General features: G+C 43.8%; 1 pseudogene; it reads right to left on the reverse strand.

Moving 5' to 3' along the window:
- Positions 1 to 18,059: 18,059 nt before the first annotated feature.
- On the reverse strand, positions 18,060 to 18,177 carry LOC126459078 (5S ribosomal RNA; annotated as a pseudogene).
- Positions 18,178 to 19,882: the final 1,705 nt, after the last annotated feature.

The raw sequence follows: 19,882 nt of genomic DNA on the forward strand, positions 1-19,882 counted from the left end.
AATTTCGAAAGTATGTCCGCCTGAAAATGTACTGTTGTCCCAAGCATGTTGCAACAAACGGTGTATTTATATCGCTGCTCGTTTAGGTTTTATTGCCGTTTCAAATATACCGGTCATTTTTGAAACACCCTGTATGTTGGGCAGTATCTCTAGTACGCTCGTCGATAGCATCACGTAGCTCTTTCCAGTTCTGAGCACACAGTGAGCACACTAAGATGCCTGTATGAATAATGTCTCCCGCCAATAGCGAGTGCCTGGTGTCAGATAGCGGCCGATATCATGGAGCTCACATAATGTAACTATCATGCGTTTCCATCTTCATGACAAGTCTCGGCTGCCCTCTTCAGGGGCGATGAAGATCTTCCTGCAGAGTATTCGATGGGCAGTGTTTGATCATTCACAATGCAGCCTGTAATTGGCTCACCTTGAGTTTCATCAACGCTCACGTGGTGGTAAGGTAGTCTCATTTATATATGCACCTATCTTGTCACTTACAGACCTTTTAGAGAATGAAACTGACGGGAATTGGTGATGAAGTCCATATAGTTTTCTTGCATGTCCAGGTCTCACCTATCAAGGCTAATCTGTACTGCAAAGATTTCCAATAGGTTGCGGTATATCTATTATCAGTCAATTTTTTCCAAAGTGAGTAGTGTTAAACAACGTTTCAAATTTATTGTATGTCGTAAACACATACATCAAGATTTTCCATTCGGTAGCCCAAAAGCAGCGTTCTCAAAGGATGTGAGCCAGTTCCATTCACATGTTCAAGAATGGTTCAAATGGCTCTGAGCACTATGGGAGTTAACATCTGACGTCATCAGTCCCCTAGAACGTAGAACTACTTAAACCTAACTAACCTAAGGACATCACACACATCCATGCCCGTGTCTGGATTCGAACCTGCGACCGTAGCAGTCGCGCGGTTCCGGACTGAAGTGCCTAGAACCGCTCGGTCACCGCGGCCGGCTCGATTCACACGAATGCACCAAAAACTTTCTCTGGTTTGACATGCTTGCTCACTTTTATATAGCACACACATTGCTCAAATACTAAATTGGTCTGCAGATACTAAAATCTGGCTTAATTCACGCCATACTCTCTTGCACGGAGTCACACATTTGTACAAGCCTTCTAGTTCATAATTATAGCTCAAAATAGTGATATCATTACATTCGAAGACCATTATTTGTCCGCAGCTCGTGGTCGTGCGGTAGCGTTCTCGCTTCCCACGCCCGGGTTCCCGGGTTCGATTCCCGGTGGGGTCAGGGATTTTCTCTGCCTCGTGATGACTGGGTGTTGTGTGATGTCCTTAGGTTTAAGTAGTTCTAAGTTCTAGGGGACTGATGACCATAGATGTTAAGTCCCATAGTGCTCAGAGCCATTTTTTTTGAACCATTATTTACTACTTGCAGATATAAATATAACAGGATACAAAATAAGGGGTGTTTCAGAAGAGTGAACAGATTTCGGAAGACTATGTCTTATACCTGAATGAAAGTAGAACCTTGCGTTCCAACACGGCACTTCAGTTACAACTGTGATTTTCGTCGCTAGTGGGGCACTGTACATCCTACAGCATAAAGTGCGAAGGGATCTCGCATTGCACCACTGGTCTACAAGGTCACGTAATCTGACGGTACGTGTTTTTGTTACTTTGAGGGTGTTCTCGAAAGACTCATTGTATGTGCCTCACTTTTCAACTACTTTGGATGAATTGCGATGCCGTATAGTAACACCGGTGAGTGGTCACTAAAGTATGGGTGGAGTTTGATTATCGGGTGGATGTACACTGAAGCGCCAAAGAAACTGGTGTAGGCATGCGTATTAAAATACAGAGATATGTAAACAGGCAGAATACGGCTCTGCGGTTGGCAATGCCTATATAAGACAAAAAATGTCTGGCGCACTTTTCAGAACCGTTACTGCTGCTAAATCCACATCTACATCTTCATCTACACAGATACTCTGCAAATCACATTTAAGTACCTGGCAGAGGGTTCATCGAACGTCCTTCACAATTCTCTTTCATTCCAATCTCGTACAGCGCGTGGAAAGAACGAACACCTATATCTTTCAGCAAGAGCTCATATTTTATCGTGGTGATCGTTACTCCCTATGCAGGTCGGTGTCAGTAAAATATTTTCACATTCGAAGGAGAAAGTAGGTGATTGGAATTTCGTGAGAAGATTCCGTCACAACGAAAAAACGCCTTTCTTTTAATGGTGTCCAGCCCAAATCCTGTATCATTTCCGTGACACTCTCTCCCATATTTCGCAATAATACAAAATGGTTCAAATGGCTCTGAGCACTATGGGACTTAACTTCTATGGTCATCAGTCCCCTATAACTTAGAACTACTTAAACCTAACTAAACCAAGGACATCACAAACATCCATGCCCGAGGCAGGATTCAAACCTGCGACAGTAGCGGTCACGCGGTTCCAGACTGTAGCGCCTAGAACCGCTCGGCCACACGATAATGCAATGACATGTTATCAAGATTTCTGTTACAGACGGCGCACAGTATTTCCGAGGTAGCGATAAAGTGGGGATTTTCCCGTACGATCATTTCACGAGTGTACCGTGAATATCACTAACCCGGTAAAACATAAAAGCATCGCTGCGGCCGGAAAAAGATCCTGCAAGAACGGGACCAACAACGACTGGAGAGAATCGTTCAACGTGACAGAAGTGCAAGCCTTCCGCAAATTGCTGCGAATTTCAGTGCTGGGGCATCAACAAGTGTGAGCGTGCGAACCATTCAACTAAATATCATCGACATGGGCTTTCGGAGCCGAAGGCCCACTCGTGTACCCTTGATGACCGCACGACACAAAACTTTACACCTCGCCTGGGCCCGACAACACCGAAATTGGAATGTTGATGACTGGAAACATGTTGTCTGGTCGGACGAGTCTCGTTTCAAGTTGTATCTAGCGGAAGGACGCGTACTGATATGGAGACAACTTTATGAATCCATGGACTGTGCATGTCAGCAGGGGGCTGTTCAAGCTGGTGGAGGCTCTGTAGAGGTATGAGAAGTGTGCAGTTGAAGTGATATGGGAACCCTGATACGCCTAGATACGACTCTGACAGGTGACGCGTTCTTAAGCACCCTGTCTGATCATTGTGAATTCCGACGGACTTGGGCAGTTCCAGGAGGACAATGCGACACCCCAGACGTCTACAATTGCTGGAGAATTGCGCCAGGAACACTCTTCTGAGTTTAAAAACTTTCGCTGGCCACCAAACTCCCCAGACATGAACATTATTGTGCATATCTGGGATGCCTTGCGACGTGCTGTTCAGAAGAGACCTCCAACGCCTCGTTCTCTTACAGATTTATGCACAGCCCTGCAGGATACTAGGTGTCAGTTCCCTCCAGCACTACTTTAGACATTAATCGAGTCCATGCCACGTCGTATTGCGGCACTTCTGCTCGCGGAAGCTCTACACGATATTAGGCAGGTGTAGCAGTGTCTTTGGCACTTTAGTGTATGTGGAAAGACGCGAAGCTCTGCTGATTTGTCCCACTTCATTTTTTTTTTTTTTTTTTTGCCTTAATTCAACTTTTCTTGTTAAGCTCCCAGTAGGTAATGGCCAATGAAGGCCAGTGGAGTAATGAAATCTGAAATAAGAGCTTTGATTTTCTTTAGGTGGTACCTGGGTGTCGGGGCTGTCGTACTTTATAAGGTGTGGGTGGATGTGTGGCGGCACGGCTACCTAGGCGACAAGAGCGGTCGCGGATCTCTTTGGACCACACGAGGTGCTCGGCGTTCTTGCCTTTTGTGGCGAAGCGAGCAAGGTGTCTAGGACGTGGACGGCGCCTCGCGTATCGTTTTAGTGCACTGGAGCCCACCGCTTGCCCACCAGACGACGTCGGATGGCTGAATTGTCTGCAGTGATTCGGAGTATTTTGATGTCTGTGTCTCCAGGGTGTCGACAGTACTGTGCCCACATGGGCCTCTACCGTCCGATGGTCAGAGGCACCTTGAGACCTATACTTTCCTGGACGTAGACCGAGGAACGCCATCTGACTGTTGGGCCGATATGACTTGTAATGATGCAAAAGAGCACACTCCAAATTTGGTTTGACATCCCGTGATAGAAGGAAAATTTGTTGTAATGGTTTGGAGCCGAACTGAGCGGTAGAATCTAACAGTATCATTGGCAGCTGTTTCCGTGCCTTCCAACAACTGGAAATTTTCCTGCGCGGTGGGGGCAAGGGGCTAATCTTTCGGTGCGAAGGCGAGGTAAGGAGTTCGGGGACTCGCCTCTGGACGGCCAGAGAGATCGGTCATGTTTTGCTTCTAGACTGCCAGAGTTCATCACTTCTTGTCAGCTGGAGTGTAGGTGATCGCAAGAGTCAAGTATTACTGTCGCGGTAGTCCGGGCAGAACCTGTCTGTTACCACTTGTGACGAAGTTGGATTTGTTTGTCGTTTCGCGCTCACACCATTTCGGTTGGGTCTTTCCGTATGGACGCGGACCGCAACTGAAAGCAGCTGCAACCTCATCCCTGTGGTCGGAGCTGTCGGCGCGCGGCCAGTTTTCCAGGTGGTAACGTATTCGCAGCACCGGCACAGCGACGTAATTAATTTGATCCCTCACAGCTCACGCGGTCGCCTTGTCGCCCTACACAGCCACAGCTAGCACGCGTGATCTGTATCAAGCGCTTTCATTCCTGATCGATATTGTTCGTGATGGTCAAGGGTAACGTGTTAAGGCATACGCTCACTCACAAAGGGCTCTACAACGTGATAATTGATCCCACTCCTCTATGTGAATTCAGCCAGTATCCCGTTACCCCAGATACATTGTTCTTATTTAAATTCCATTCAATAATCGTGTCTGGTAATACTTTAGAAATTCTCGTAATGAGTCACTTTGTGATATCAAAATCCTTCTATTATTCAGTAGTTGAATTTCACCTTTGGTATCAGGGCCCTTAAATTGGTATCATTGTGTTCTTCTTGAAGTCTGTGTCCCGTCTCATACATCTCAGTCACCAGATGGAAAAGTTTCTTCCCAGCTAACTCTTCCAAGACTATCAGTAGTTCTATCTGAATGTTGTCTATTCCCGGAGCTTTGTTTCCACTTAGGTCTTTCGGTGCTCTGTTAAATTCTTCATGCATATCATAATTCCCATCTCATCTTCATCTACATCCTCTTCCATTTCCATAATATTGCTCTGAAGTACTTTTCCCTTCTATAGACCCTCTATATAGTCTTCCACCTTTTTCCCTTTTTTGCTTAGTACTGGTTCTCCACCTGAGCTCTTGCTATTCATGCAGGTGGTTCTCTTCTCTCCAAAGGTCTATTTAATTTTCCTGTAGGCGGCATGAATCTTACCCCTAGTGATATATGCTTATACATCTTAGCCATTCCTGCTTAGCCATTATGCACTTCTATCGATCTCATTTTTGGAACGTTTGTATTCTCTTTCGCCTGCTTCATTTACTGCATTTTTACGCTTTCTCCTTTCATCAGTTACATTCAGTATCTCTTGTGTTATCCAAGGATTTTTACTAGCCCTCGTCGTTTTACGTTCTTGATCCCGTGCCGCCTTCAGTATTTCATCTCTCAAAGCTACCCATCCTCTTCTAACGTGTCTCTTTCCCCTGTTCATGTCAATCGTTCCCTAAGGCTCTCAACAACCTCTGGTTGGTTCAGTTATATTATGGTTACAGAATTCATTGTGCGAAAAATTTATTAGGCAACTCTGTTGTTGTGTTACAGGGACTCAATTCAAAAAACACTCCTTAAGAGGAATACCTAAAGGGTTTTGTAAGCAGTTGCCTTCCAAAATGACAAGTATGTACTCCGCCTTCTTTGAGAGCAAACAAGAGTATGATGGTACACAGAAATCACGGGCGAGCCATACACTGATGAAGCAGAACTTTTTTGACAATGCTTAATAATCGATACCCCAACTTTGGAAAGCTACACGGCACAAATTCTGTGTGGCAGATTGTATAAGCCCGTGGTAGGTTTCACGAGGTACGTATCACCAGAAATCTAATCGCAGTTCACGCAAATCCCTTAAATTACCAGCCGTAGTTTTGTAAGACGTCGTGGTCTCCTGACCTTCATTGCTTATATATTCCACCCTCACGATCATATTCCGCGCATCAAGACACTTCATTCGAACCCAAACTCGATAAGATAAAGTCAATGTTGTATGAATTCATGTAAACGATATGCAATTAACAAGTAAGCGCACCGTGGTTGAAATACTCGAGGCTGGCGTACACACATACATTGCAGACACAACGGTCACAGGAGCTTCTAGTTCAGGAGAGAAACCGCACAACGGGAGTCTGGTCCCTTCAGAGGACGACGCAGCCTATGTACGTCGGCGGGTGACCGCCTGTGGAGCGGACAGCATGGCCCGAGTGAAAGGGGGAATGACCCCGTGTTCGGCTTAAAAGCAAATTCCACTACATTGTGTGGGAGCGGCCAGCCTACGTATTCTTTACACATAGCACGCAGTTTCAGAGATTTTCACAGGGAGACAACAAATGCCAAACGCCAATGCTACAGATTTCCGGATTGGTCGCCTTAAACGAAACGTCATTCTCCCATTTCAGAAGAGCAATGCTAATTGGCAGACGATATTTCTGACGCCTTGAGCTGAAGCAGTAATGGAAGAGACCGAAAGATATACCCCTTCACGCCTGGCGTGGAGAGGGGCAGGTTTTTTTTTTTTTTTTTTACGCGATAGAGAGAGACACAAGAAGAGCGCTGACGTGCTAATCCTTGGCGTCTGTTTTAATATCATGTGGACTTTTCCTGTCCAAAGTCTTTATGATGATTTGTACTGAACGCTGTAACATTGACCTGTGTACTCTCGCGTTAATACGCGGAAACAGAGTAGGAATATGTCTATAAAAGCTGGTGGCAGCTAACGGATTAATTAATGGTGGAGGTGAAACCATGTCAATGAATATGGAGGGTACACCTAACAGTGTTCGTCGACACAGTATTGACACACCCACAAGTAGGCACAGTAGGGAGATACCGCGTAGCAGTCCATGGGGAGAGACACCTAGAAGATCAAACATGGAAAGTCGCATGACAGAGGCTGTGGAGGAAATAATCACAGAACTTCAGACAGACCTTAGAGGAAAGACAACATCAACTGTTATATCCTCATCGGTAAAGAATAAAATATGATTTCTTGCATTGGGGCAGGCGAAACTATATGGGCAATTAGAAGAACTCAGAGTAGAAAATACTAGGTTAAGTAGGGAATTAGCAGCAGTAAGCGCTCGTGATTTGCAGGCACGTTTTGAGAAACTACAGGCAGAGATAGTAGAACTGAAAGCGGAGAACGAGAAGTTGAGATCCGAAAATCGATCCCTTCCAGTGTCCTTCGCAACTGCGGTTGCTAATGTTCCCCAGAGGAATTTGAAAAGTAAGTTGGAACAACAGATTAGTCAAATGAAAGCGAAACAGACTAGCACCCTCATTTCCAAGTCAGATAATAATACGGATGTCAAAACAATAAGGGAAGTGGTAACAAAGACAATAAATCCGAAACAGGACAAAGTTAAAATAAAGGCAATAAGATCGACGGCAAACACTGTAATTTTGGAGACAGAAACACAAGCAGATAAAATAAAAATAATGTAAAAGACAGCACTGCTTCAGAATATCAGATGTGAGGAACCTAGAAAATTTAGGCCACTGCTTGCTGTGTATCAAGTACCAACAACTCTAACTGATGATGAATTTCTCGAAGAGTTGTATGAAATCAATCTAAGTGAGTACATTTCAAGGGAAGAATTCAGTGAGGGTGTTTCAATTAAGTTCAAAACGGGACCACGAGGGAAACGTACAGTAAACAATGTCCTTGAGGTATCACCAAAAATTCGTCAGCAGCTATTACTGGGTGATAGGGTGTACATTCAGTTTGAAGTATTAAATATTAGAGATTTCGTAGGTGTACAGAAATGCTTTAACTGCTGGGGTCTTGGACACGCCACTAAACGATGTGATAAGATGCAGGTGTGTGGAAGATGTGCCAAGACAGGGCATAAGAGAATTGACTGTAAAGAGGAGACAGAAATTGGATGTATTCCATGCAAGTACAGGAACAAGGTCTGTGACAAGGCAGGGGGGCCTGAATGTCAAACATATAAAATGCTTTATGAAAGACAAATTGAACGTACATATTACGATATAGTGAATGATGCTCACTAACATGAACTGTAACTTAAATCGCGAGACAGTACACCCCCAACCAGTCACGGAAGTACTCACACAGGCATCTAATTCTAGTCATACTAAACAAATGACGATAATCCAACTCAACTGTATGGGAAGTACCCATGTAGGCCCGCATCTCGTGGTCGTGTGGTAGCGTTCTCGCTTCCCACGCCCGGGTTCCCGGGTTCGATTCCCGGCGGGGTCAGGGATTTTCTCTGCCTCGTGATGGCTGGGTGTTCTGTGCTGTCCTTAGGTTAGTTAGGTTTAAGTAGTTCTAAGTTCTAGGGGACTGATGACCATAGATGTTAAGTCCCATAGTGCTCAGTGCCATACCCATGTAGGCATGGAACTTAACAGGTTAATAGACGAAATACATGCTGATATAGATTGCCTGCAAGAGCCACACATGCGGGGTGGCAAAGTTACCGGCTTATCGATTTAACTCACCACAATTGTGGGAACTCAAAATGCTAAAGCAGCAATAGTGCTGATTAACCCTAATTTGACTGTAACAAGGATATCTCAGCTCTGTACAGAACACATTGCTACAGTAGAGATTGTACACGGGCTTGACATATGGATAATTTCATCTATATATGCCCAATACTCATATGAAATTGATCCCTTTATCGAAAAAATGCGAGATATTTCACGGTTTTCACAAGGGAAAAGATTGCTTATATTAGCAGACATAAATGCACGGTCAACCATATGGCATGGTGATAGGACAGATGTTAGAGGACACATGGTCGAGGATGTAATAAACGAATGTAATTTATTTCCATTAAACAGAGCGGGACAACCACCAACCTTTCGCGGTCATGCCGGTGGCCAAAGTAATATTGACATTTCCTTGGCAAATGATATTTCCTTACCACATATTTATATGTGGGAAGTCATGGATGGGGCCACACATAGTGATCACAATGTTATTATTATCCACACAGACAATTATAGAAACACTCAAAATACTCAGACACAACAACAGTATTTAGCTTTTGGTAGGGCAGACTGCAACAAATTAAGAAATGTAATAGAAGAATCGGTATTGTGCACTACCCAAGGTAGTACAGACTTTAAAACACATGTTTTGACAGATGTCCTGCAAAAGGCACAAAAGAGTGCCATCCCACTGGCCAGTGCTAAGCAGAGGCATCAACGATCTTGGACAGCTGAACTGACTCGACTACGGAAAGACTCGCGGAATAAGAGAAAGTACTATCAGAGGGCTACATCAGCCCAAGAACGACAGCTTAGACTGGATCAGTACCGGAATGCAAAACTAAAGTATAAAACTGAACTCTATAAAACCAGACAAAAGTATTGGACCGACTTTGTTACAACGAATTTACAGAAAGATATATGGGGACAACCGTTTAAACTAATGACTGATCGCATTAAAACCCCGCCGGTGATGTCAACGTTAAAACGGACAGACGGAACCATGACAAGTGGCTGGAGATGCTCAGCAGAGTATCTCCTAAACAAGCTTCTGCCAGATGACTCATACATAGAGGACGAGCGGCATCATCGTGACTTACGTGACGGAATGGAATCTGCATATGTAAATCACGATGTCACACTCCCTTTCTCGCAGGAAGAGGTAGCCCTAGCAATAGATAAACTCAAAAATAGAAAGACGCCAGGCCCCGATGGAATATGCACAGAAACATTGAAGAATGCCAGTATATTGATCACCCCGTATTTAACTGACCTTTTCAATGAAGCCCTTCTACAAGGAAGAATCCCTACTCTCTGGAAAATGGCTAATGCAGCCATTATTAAAAAGTCTGAAGATAGGGATCCTACTGACCCGAAATCCTATAGACCTATCTGTCTCCTGAACACACTTGCAAAGGTGCAGGAGAGGCTCCTGTGTGATAGACTACAGGCACATAGGGGCCTTTTTGGTCTAACTCCCCACCAATTTGGATTTAGAGAACAAAAATCGATAGATGACGCCATAAACCGGGCCCTACAAATTGTGGGGAATACGACGGAGAAATATGCGGTCGCTGTACTCATTGATATTGCTGGAGCTTTTGATAATCTCTGGTGGCCGTCACTATTTGCTAGACTACGGGAAATTCGACTACCTACTGCCCTGTATTCTAGTTTTATGGACTACTGTAGGGGAAGAATTGTAGAATGGAAAGCAGGAACACAGAAGGTGGTTAAGAGAGTAACCAAGGGATGTCCACAGGGATCAATCTGTGGTCCCATTTTTTGGGATATAGCGATTGAGCCCCTATTGGACATCTTGGATAGGGACACACTTGTAGAAGGTGTTGTCGCTTACGCAGATGATCTTTTGGTTGTTGTTTCTGCACCATCTAGACTGCAATTGGAAAATAAATGTACGCTAACACTACGGATGATCTATCACTGGTGTAATCAGAATAAATTGAAAATAGCAGGAAATAAAACAGTTTACCTATTGCTCAAGGGAATACTCCAGCGAAATCCTAGTATAAAATTCAATAACACTAATATACAAAGGAAACAGGTAGCAAGATATTTAGGACTCCATCTAGATGAACGGGTCTCTTTCAAAGAACACATACAGCACACTGTTGACAAAGCTGCTAAAATTATGCATAAACTTGCGAGATTAAACTCAGTGCAATTCAGATTACCATTAATGACGATGCGGATGTATCACACGGCACTATTTGAGTCTATCACATGTTTTGCAGCAAGTGCCTGGGCACATCGTCTATGTTTGGTAACTTATAAAACAATAGTCAGGAGAGGGCAAAGAAGTGTATTACTTAGGATGTCGGGGGCATTTAGCACAACACCTGTTGAGGCCCTGTATGTGGTCCTAGGAACATGCCCAATAGACCTCACTATTCGCTGTAGAGCTGACTCATATTGGTTGAAAAATGGTGACTTCGAAACGGTTTTCCAAATAACAGGAGAAAACATACAAACCAAGCAACAGCTACACAAATGGAAGCTAGACACGTGGCAAAGAGAATGGGAGACATCAGACAAAGGGCGGCGTGTGTTTTCCTTTTTTCCAAATGTATTTGAGAGGTTAAAACTAAAACATGTGGAGCCAAGTCGTGGCATCGTTCACTACTTGACTGGGCACGGACCATATCCAACACATCTACACCGTATGGGAGTAAGGCAAACAGAGATTTGCACATGTGGCATTCTTGGAACGCCTGAACATGTTGTGCTAAGGTGTAATCAACTCGACCATGAACGACCTGCAATAAGAGATGATGAGGTAAGTGCAGTCCTTCGGGACCCAGACAAATGGAACATCTTAAATAGTCTGGCTGACTCAGTGTCAATGACACTGCTTGATATATATAAAAATCAACATCCTACTGTCAGAACAAGAATCAGACAGAGACAGAACCTCAACACATTACTTGGGAAGATACAAGCTCTGACAGTGACACAGACAATAGAACAGACATGGATTAATTCTGACGGAAGGTGTAGATCAATACTATATGGATGTAGACACTGTAGGTTCCCAGTTTTGTCTTATAGAGCATCAGAGATCTTATTGGACATTCATGCAGATTCCCCTTCCTGGCTCACAACCTTGTCACTTGTCTTGCTACATATTCTGGACTTACTTGTATTAATTTAAGTAATTTTACATTTAATTTATCATAATTTAAACTTCCATGCAACTTATTTTTGATTTGTCTATATAGTCCTCTAGCTTTTATGATATATTAATATTGTTTTTCTGTTTTTGTAATCTCATTTTTAATGTCACATAGAGGAATCTAGTTATGGTTAGTCTACAGGCACATACATAGCCTTCACATTCAGGAATTGCATGTGAGAGAATCAGAAACTTATTTTCTTTACTCTAAGTATAATCATATTCCTTTTATTAATTATATTAACTTTGATATTCACTTATTTCTAAAAATTGATAACTTGTTTGTTCTATCATACTTTAATTTAATTTTTCCTGTATCTAAGATTGTTTATGTAAGTTATTTTAATATTCATTATGCTACCACATTTCATGTAAAATTCTAATATCACTTATAATATTACATAGATAAATCTAGCCCACTTCAAATTTTGGGCATATGTGTAAATTGTACTCTAAAATTGTAGCAGCGAGAACCCGGTTCTCTGTAGACACCCTATAGTTTAGAATTCTTTTTCTTTGTTTTCTTTCGTGTATATTTCATTTTATATGTTATTTGTTTAATTTTATATTTAAATAATTATATTATTTTTTCAATTAGTTTGCAGATAAACGTCACTCACTGTAATAATTAGCGTACTAACACACAGAGCAACAGCCAGGGCAGAAACATTAGAAAAGGTCCACCTCCACGTGGCAGGGACGGTAACGGAATGGGGACTTGTCAAGCCGACATAACTTGCAAGCAGCTATTTCAGCTACGAGACCAAACACTGCCTGGCTTGTTACTTGTTTTAAGTAGCACACGGCCCACCTTAGTAACCCAGGTGGTGGGCTACTCTGTAGTGTTAAAAAAAAAAGAAAGTTCCATTGTCGCTCTTGGAGCGAGAACACGTATCGAGAGCGTGCGTGCTCGTACGTGTACTCAAAGAGCTAGGAACAAGTCGCTCCTCAGTACTTCACTGGGAGAGCACCTCTGTCGAGATCGAATCGAAGTGCCACTCTATATTGAGTCCTTGCGATTAAGTGTTGTTCACTGTGTTGGCCGACACACTTATTGTGCGGTGTGAATGGACAGAGTTATAGTTAAATGCCTGCGAGTGAATTTTTGAGTGGCATGTCGGTGGACTGGTTATCTGACCGGTGTACCACGCCAATAGTTAGACTAGGGGCGAATAGGAATCCTTGACTTCATCAAGGCATAGGGAGAGTTTGATAGGCGAAGGTCAATCCAGATAGAATTTGTCAGCAGCGAGCAGCGCAGACAGCAGTCATCGCAGCTTATGGTATTGTGTGCTACAGCTCTTGCGAGCCCCATATTTCCTCCACAACAGTACTCTTCACTGCATTTCACACATGACAGCCGCGACCGTACCTAGCAACATTCTAATGGGTACTTATTCAAGTTGATTAGGTGTGGCTCTCAGCCATTCTGCCAAGTCAATAACAATCTTAAACTTTGTACAGAAATTTCATTAGCGAATCCTATCGTTGAGAGGTAACTTCACATTCCGAAAAGAACCAGGATATAAATTGTTCAATTTGTAATTAAAAGTGCCATTGTGATTTCTTAGAATTTTTTCAAAATAAATAATAATTTTCGTTAGTTTCATGTTTTTCATACACTAACTAGCACTACTCCAGTACCCAAGTATCCCACTAGTTACATAAGAAATTTTGTGAATTTTTGTATCATTTCCTTACAGCGGGCGACTCCAGAAGATATTTATTGCTGAAAGTTTTTCAGGCATTTCTCTTTAGAACGTTAGGAGCGTCTGACTGACTTCTGTAGTAGTGTGGGTGTCTAAATTGCATCTTGCAGGAGCCACAGGGTAAAGAGTACATCTCAAATTAATCCGTTGCGCAGAATGACAGAATACCAGTCCCAGGCTCACAGTTTTTAGGCGAGGATATGGTGCCCCACAGAGAACCAGGTATGTTCCATCTGCTTCGCATCAGGCGAATTCGTGGCCAAGACATCAATGGTAGGTCACTGCCATACTCCTTAAGTCATGGTTTACCCGATTCTGGTCTTTTGACACACAGTTATCTCGCTGGAAGATGGCATCGCCAGTGGGAGGACATCAAGCATGAAAGAAAGCAGTTGGTCCGCAGTAATGTTCACGTGGTCTGTGGCTGTGATGGTGTCCTCAAAATTGGTTCAAATGGCTCTGAGCCCTGTGGGACTTAACTGCTAAGGTCATCAGTCCCCTAGAACTTAGAACTACTTAAACCTAACTAACCTATGGACATCACACACATCCATGCCCGAGGCAGGATTCGAACCTGCGACCGTAGCGGTCGCGCGGTTCCAGACTGTAGCGCCTAGAACCGCTCGGCCACGCCGGCCGGCTGATGGTGTCCTCAGTCACTACCATAGGTCTCATGGGAGCCGAAGTAAGTACCCTGCGTAGCATAATATTCCCTCCACCGGCTTCCATCTGTGACGCCGTGCATTTTTCTAGCAGCTGTTAGCCTGGATGACGGTGTATACAGACACGACCATCGACCTCGTGTAACAAGAAACATGGTGCATCCGACGAGGTGACAATGTCGTTGAGTCAACATGAGGACACGACAGGACTGTCTGCTGCTTATTATTATTATCGTATGCACCAATTACAGTAATACACAGTTAGCAAAACAAACAAATATATATAAAAATGAACATGTGAAATTATATACTGTACACAAGTTTTAAAACGGCTCAGACTACACTCTGATGTTGATGGACGCGATCGAGCGGAGTGCCTCGTGGGATGCTTGATGGAGCTTCTCAATGCCACCAGGGAATCGTCTCGCTGGGCAGTCACTCGGTTGGTGGAAGCCTGGAACTGGAACTGTTGAATTGTCTACAAGTTCGTGGTTTCGGGTTCTTGTAGCTTGCCACTCACGTTTCCACTCTGCGTCCTGGTCGAATCCTGTGGATAGCATTTGGACTCCCATTTCATATGCTGGCCTTCTAGATTTGAGGCATTTCCTGGGCAGTGACAGCAAATCGTCATCAGGAGGGATGAGTTGTTTTCAGAAACTTGCTGACAGAGGTTGCAAAGAGCAGCCTTTCGACGGAGGTATGGTGGACAGATGTTTGAAATCACTGGTAGCCAGCAAGTTGGTGTAGACTGGACTGTAGCGCTAATTACTCTCATAACTGACTTCAGTTGGACGTCTACTTTCTGTGCGTGGGTGCTTCGGAGCCGAACTGGTGCACAGTATTCTGCTGCAGAGTATACCAGTGCAAGGGATGCTGCTGAAACCCCGTGTTCTACAATGTGTGCTGAACGGTGTGCTCCGAGACCCTTCTGCCTGCACCAGCACTGTGCTCTGCCGCCAGATCTGACACAGTGCAAGCTTCTGACGAGCACGGTCTGTGATGGAGCACGTACGTCTAACTTACTGTTGCCTGCTCGTGATTTCGCCGTCGTTCGACCACTTTCCACAGGTGCTCGCGGTAGTGAAACACAAACAGGCTGCCGGCATCACCGTTTCCGAGATGCTCGGTCGCAGGCGCCAGGCCATAACCATCTGACCTTTGTCGAAGTCATTAATGTCAGTGAATTCCCTCATTTGCGTTTCGTATTGTCGCTAGTCACCTCCAGTTCGCGCCAGCAGCACTCACCTGCTGTGCGTTCAGTATCGCATTACGGACCTGCAGTACCATCAGAGGGCCTTCAACTTGGCAGTGGACAGTGGTTATAATATTCTGGCTCCTCAGTGTGTATGTGATCTGGAAAGCACAACGTACTTTTCTGCTCAGACAGATCGAAATGATTCTGAAGGTCACATGCATGAATGGACGAAGAAGCAAAGATCCCACAATTTGAGTTATTTTCTGTTTTATTGTGAAATTGTTTCTATAAGGTACTCTTATTCCTCAGTCACTTGTTACAATTGTGATGCCTCAGTGTTTTGATTGCTTTAATAATGAAATATTCATTGTGTCTGCTTGAAATTTGAATGAAGCGAATGTCATCCGTTGAGTTATTCCTTCCGAACTTGTACACGGACAATACATACATACTTTAAAAAATGGAGCACAACTGGTTATAGAACACAGTTTTTGCTTGACGATTTATATTTGTATACTCCTCTGCGTTGAAGCAGTAAAAGCACATTCTGCGGTACGAATGCCGTCAAAGGGAAAGGCAGTACAGCGCACAATGCCTGCGTGTACCACGCAATGAAAAGTAATGGCAGCGAACAGGTGTTACGTTATTTGTCGAAAGCGGCCCATCCAGGTTACACAGTGCTATCTGTTGCTAACTAAGCGATAAAAGTGACTAGCGTTTTGCGTATCCATAATGTCAAGAATTGGCATCATCGGATTCAGCAATGCCGAAAGACAGACTGTAGTCATATGAATTGTACATAGGAATCTCATTAATAGAAGTAGCATATAATCTAAATTGAAGTTCCTTACTTTATTCGATTAGAGCCCAAAATTTTATATTTTACATAATATTTAGAATGAAAAGCAGCAGTATGACAGCCTTCAGTCCCTGTCCTGTGAGGAGCAGGGTTAATCCCGTTAATAAAGAGTTACCGAACAGTTATATTACTGATATGAACAGTGGTGATGCCTACTACAAACAAAAATGTAGAAGTAATAGCTTCAAAAATGCACCAGCGAATACTTTGTTGTACCTTTTACATTCAAGTGCAACCTTAAAAGTGAAATGATTTAATCTTTGTGGATAGAACGAAAGAAATATCTTATGTAGTTTTTTTTTTTAAATGGATGCTTGCTCGAAAAGAAATGTAAGAACACTAACTTTTGCCCCGAATCTGTTGTGATACGTGATTTAATAACTGCATTGGGGTTTCTAAACAAATGTACATGGCACGATACTACTTTACTACAGATTTTGACCTTGTCCGTTTATGGGGAGGGGGGGGGGGGGGCATCAATCGGGTACGCAGCCCAAAGTACCATGAGTTTCGTGGGGAGTTTGCTCTGACACAAATTGGTTTAAATTGCATCCATTTGCTCTTTTATAAGTTTTCACTGGGCCTCATTCTTCTGAGGTTGAAAAACTTGTCAATCTATGTATTTAAATCATGGCAGGGCACGTAAGACATCGTTCCAAGTACAGTACGTGGCAGGTATCGAGTGCTGCCGAATGCATTTAGCTTGTTACAGTGGTGGACGTGATCAAAGTGGAAAATTACTGCACCGTGACAGCCGCTGAGACAGGTGAAAACACCCGACTTCAGTGTAGTGCGGGACCTGTTGCATGTAACTGGGAGCGTCAGTAGATTTACAACTTAAGAATGCGACACTTGTGGATTTTAACGGACGTCAACCGTGAGATACTTATTGTCTTCCTCTAGCCAAGAGCTTTGCCTGTCACAGTGTAAGATGGATCTCTTGTCGTTTTAATTTTAACTGTGCACGCCTGCTAAGCCGTCCGTCATTCGGCAATTATGACATCACACCTGCTCAATTACTGAAGAAGTGGCTGTCAGAAGCGGGTTTATTAATTAGAGCCCATTCCCGATTAACAAGTTCTCAGTCGGGGCGTGCCATCGGGCGCCAATGGAATGGTGATGAACTGGGCTGGTCCATCAAACGCAGCTACCTTCGGGTTTCCACCTGTACTGCCAGCAAATAGGCCTACAGTGACGCCCCTGTACACTAGCTTAGCTCACTGTGGAACATAACGCACATAACGGCTCTGCCACAGAGCGTCAATAATTTTGAGGGGAGCTCTGTTGCTCGAGTGAATCGAGACGGACTGAAAAGTTATTCTGCTAATTCCAGATGACTTTCTACACTGACATCTTCCTCTGTACAGTGAAAACATCTGGGGAGTTGTCTTAGAGATACAAGCTTTATTAGTATTTTCTGCTACAAGATTAACAAAACACATTGTAGAAAAGAAGGATGACTGGAAAGCACATTCGTTTACATCCAGTTACATTATTTGGTTAGTAAAACCTCAAATCTTACATCTACAGGAAAAAGAAAACGCAGCATTTTAATAAAGCGTACATGTGAATATGAAACTCCATCCGAACAAGCATTGGAAGGGCCAACGATACCGACCTGCCGCCGTGTCATCCTCAGCTCACAGGCGTCATTGGTTGCGGATATGGAGGAGCATGTGGTCAGCACACCGCTCTCCCGGCCGTATGTCTGTTTCCAAGACCGGAGCCGCTACTTCTCAGTCAAGTAGCTCCTCAGTTTGCCTCACAAGGGCTGAGTGCACCCCGCTTGCCAACAGCGCTCGGCAGACCGGATGGTCACCCATCCAATCGCTAGCTCAGCCCGACAGCACTTAACTTCGGTGATCTGACGGGAACCGGTGTTACCACTGCGGCCAGGCCGTTGGCACATGTGAATATGCAAAATCATATTTTACTGAAACGACTTCTACTTTTTTTTTATTTGGGAGTAGAACAAGGAGTGCCTTGTCAAGACTTGCAAGAGATCGTTAATACCTTCAAGAAACTTTCAGAACACGTAGGAGGAAAACATACTTCGACTAACGGTCGCTGTCTGCATGCACTTAGCCTAACAATATTTCTAATGTAATGTGTTTATCAGCTGCTGCAGAATGAAACTCTTCGCGTAAGACGTAACTCACACAGTGTAGACGCGTAGTTATCCTTAGTTTATAGGCGACTGACGGCTCGTTTACAAGTGAATTACCAAAAGATGTTTTCAGCGCGGAGAGAGTCTCCAGTTTTGCAGCGTCCCTCCCGCGGGCTGCGACGTACAGTGTGATTGGAAAGGCTGTGGTGAATTAAACTCTATCTAAATGTCAACGTGTTGTCACGCAGAAGTGCTTGCACACACCCATGGGAATAAGCATCGAGAAGCATCACACTGCGTCATACATATATGAAGTGTATTTGTCTGGGAGTTTGCATCTGATTGAGACACCTTTAGACTTCCAGGAAATAGATGTAACGACTCCCAAGAAATTTTATAACCAAAGACAAAGAAACTCTTGACTGTCAGGGAACATAACGACAAATACTATAAAGGGTGGTCGGAAACCGTCTCTTAAACTTATGACGGCGTTCGAGTTCCGGTTTTGCAGAAAGATAATTATTAAGAAAAAAATCGATAGGTTGCTCCGTTTGCGAGTTAACTGGCATTGAAATTAACCAATCAGGCAGTTGCGCGCCCGCATCTCGTGGTCGTGCGGTAGCGTTCTCGCTTCCCACGCCCGGGTTCCCGGGTTCGATTCCCGGCGGGGTCAGGGATTTTCTCTGCCTCGTGATGGCTGGGTGTTGTGTGCTGTCCTTAGGTTAGCTAGGTTTAAGTAGTTCTAAGTTCTAGGGGACTGATGACCATAGATGTTAAGTCCCATAGTGCTCAGAGCCATTCTAAGGCAGTTGCGCGCCCAAATTCAAGCGTCCTGTCAGAGACGCTGACGCCAAACGTGCTCTTCGTTTGGTTTCATAAAGCCAGACAAGAGAGCGATACAAAAATTGCATATGGTACGGCGGTAAAGATCTAACCCGTGATAAACGTTGGCCAGATGCGTGCGATAACATCTGCAGTACGAGAACAAGTGACACTTGCTGTACTTGGAGGGCCGTTTGAATCTGCGTCCGCCACGGCCTTATTCGCTAACTTCAGTGCTAATTAACATGGAAATGCCGCGAGGTATCCTATGTTTTCTTAACAATTGCTTCTCAGTACAACCTACCCTGCAACACGCTTACGAGCGTTTCAGACTCTTTCTAACCATCCTGTACAAGGAACTACAGCGAATAATTTTATGAAATCGACGTCTGTCTCTGAGATTGATTCTGGAGATATTCTAAATTAGCGAGTTAACTAAAATCTCATGTAAAATGCTATACAGTTCTCCTTGAAATAGACGTACGGCGTCATTTGTTTCACAGACCATTAACTGTTGATAAACTAACGCTACAATTTGTTCTTTATTTACGTATTCATTTCTGATGCTTGTTTTAGTATGTTCTTCACGTAGATAGTTTTGAAGGTAGGTAACACCACATTTGAATTCAGAAAACTAATTGTTAACCAATGAAATTGAAGAGTAAGCCTCTAACAATCCCT

This window comes from Schistocerca serialis, chromosome 2, assembly GCF_023864345.2.
Source record: "Schistocerca serialis cubense isolate TAMUIC-IGC-003099 chromosome 2, iqSchSeri2.2, whole genome shotgun sequence".
In the NCBI taxonomy this organism is placed as follows: Eukaryota; Metazoa; Arthropoda; class Insecta; order Orthoptera; family Acrididae; genus Schistocerca; species Schistocerca serialis.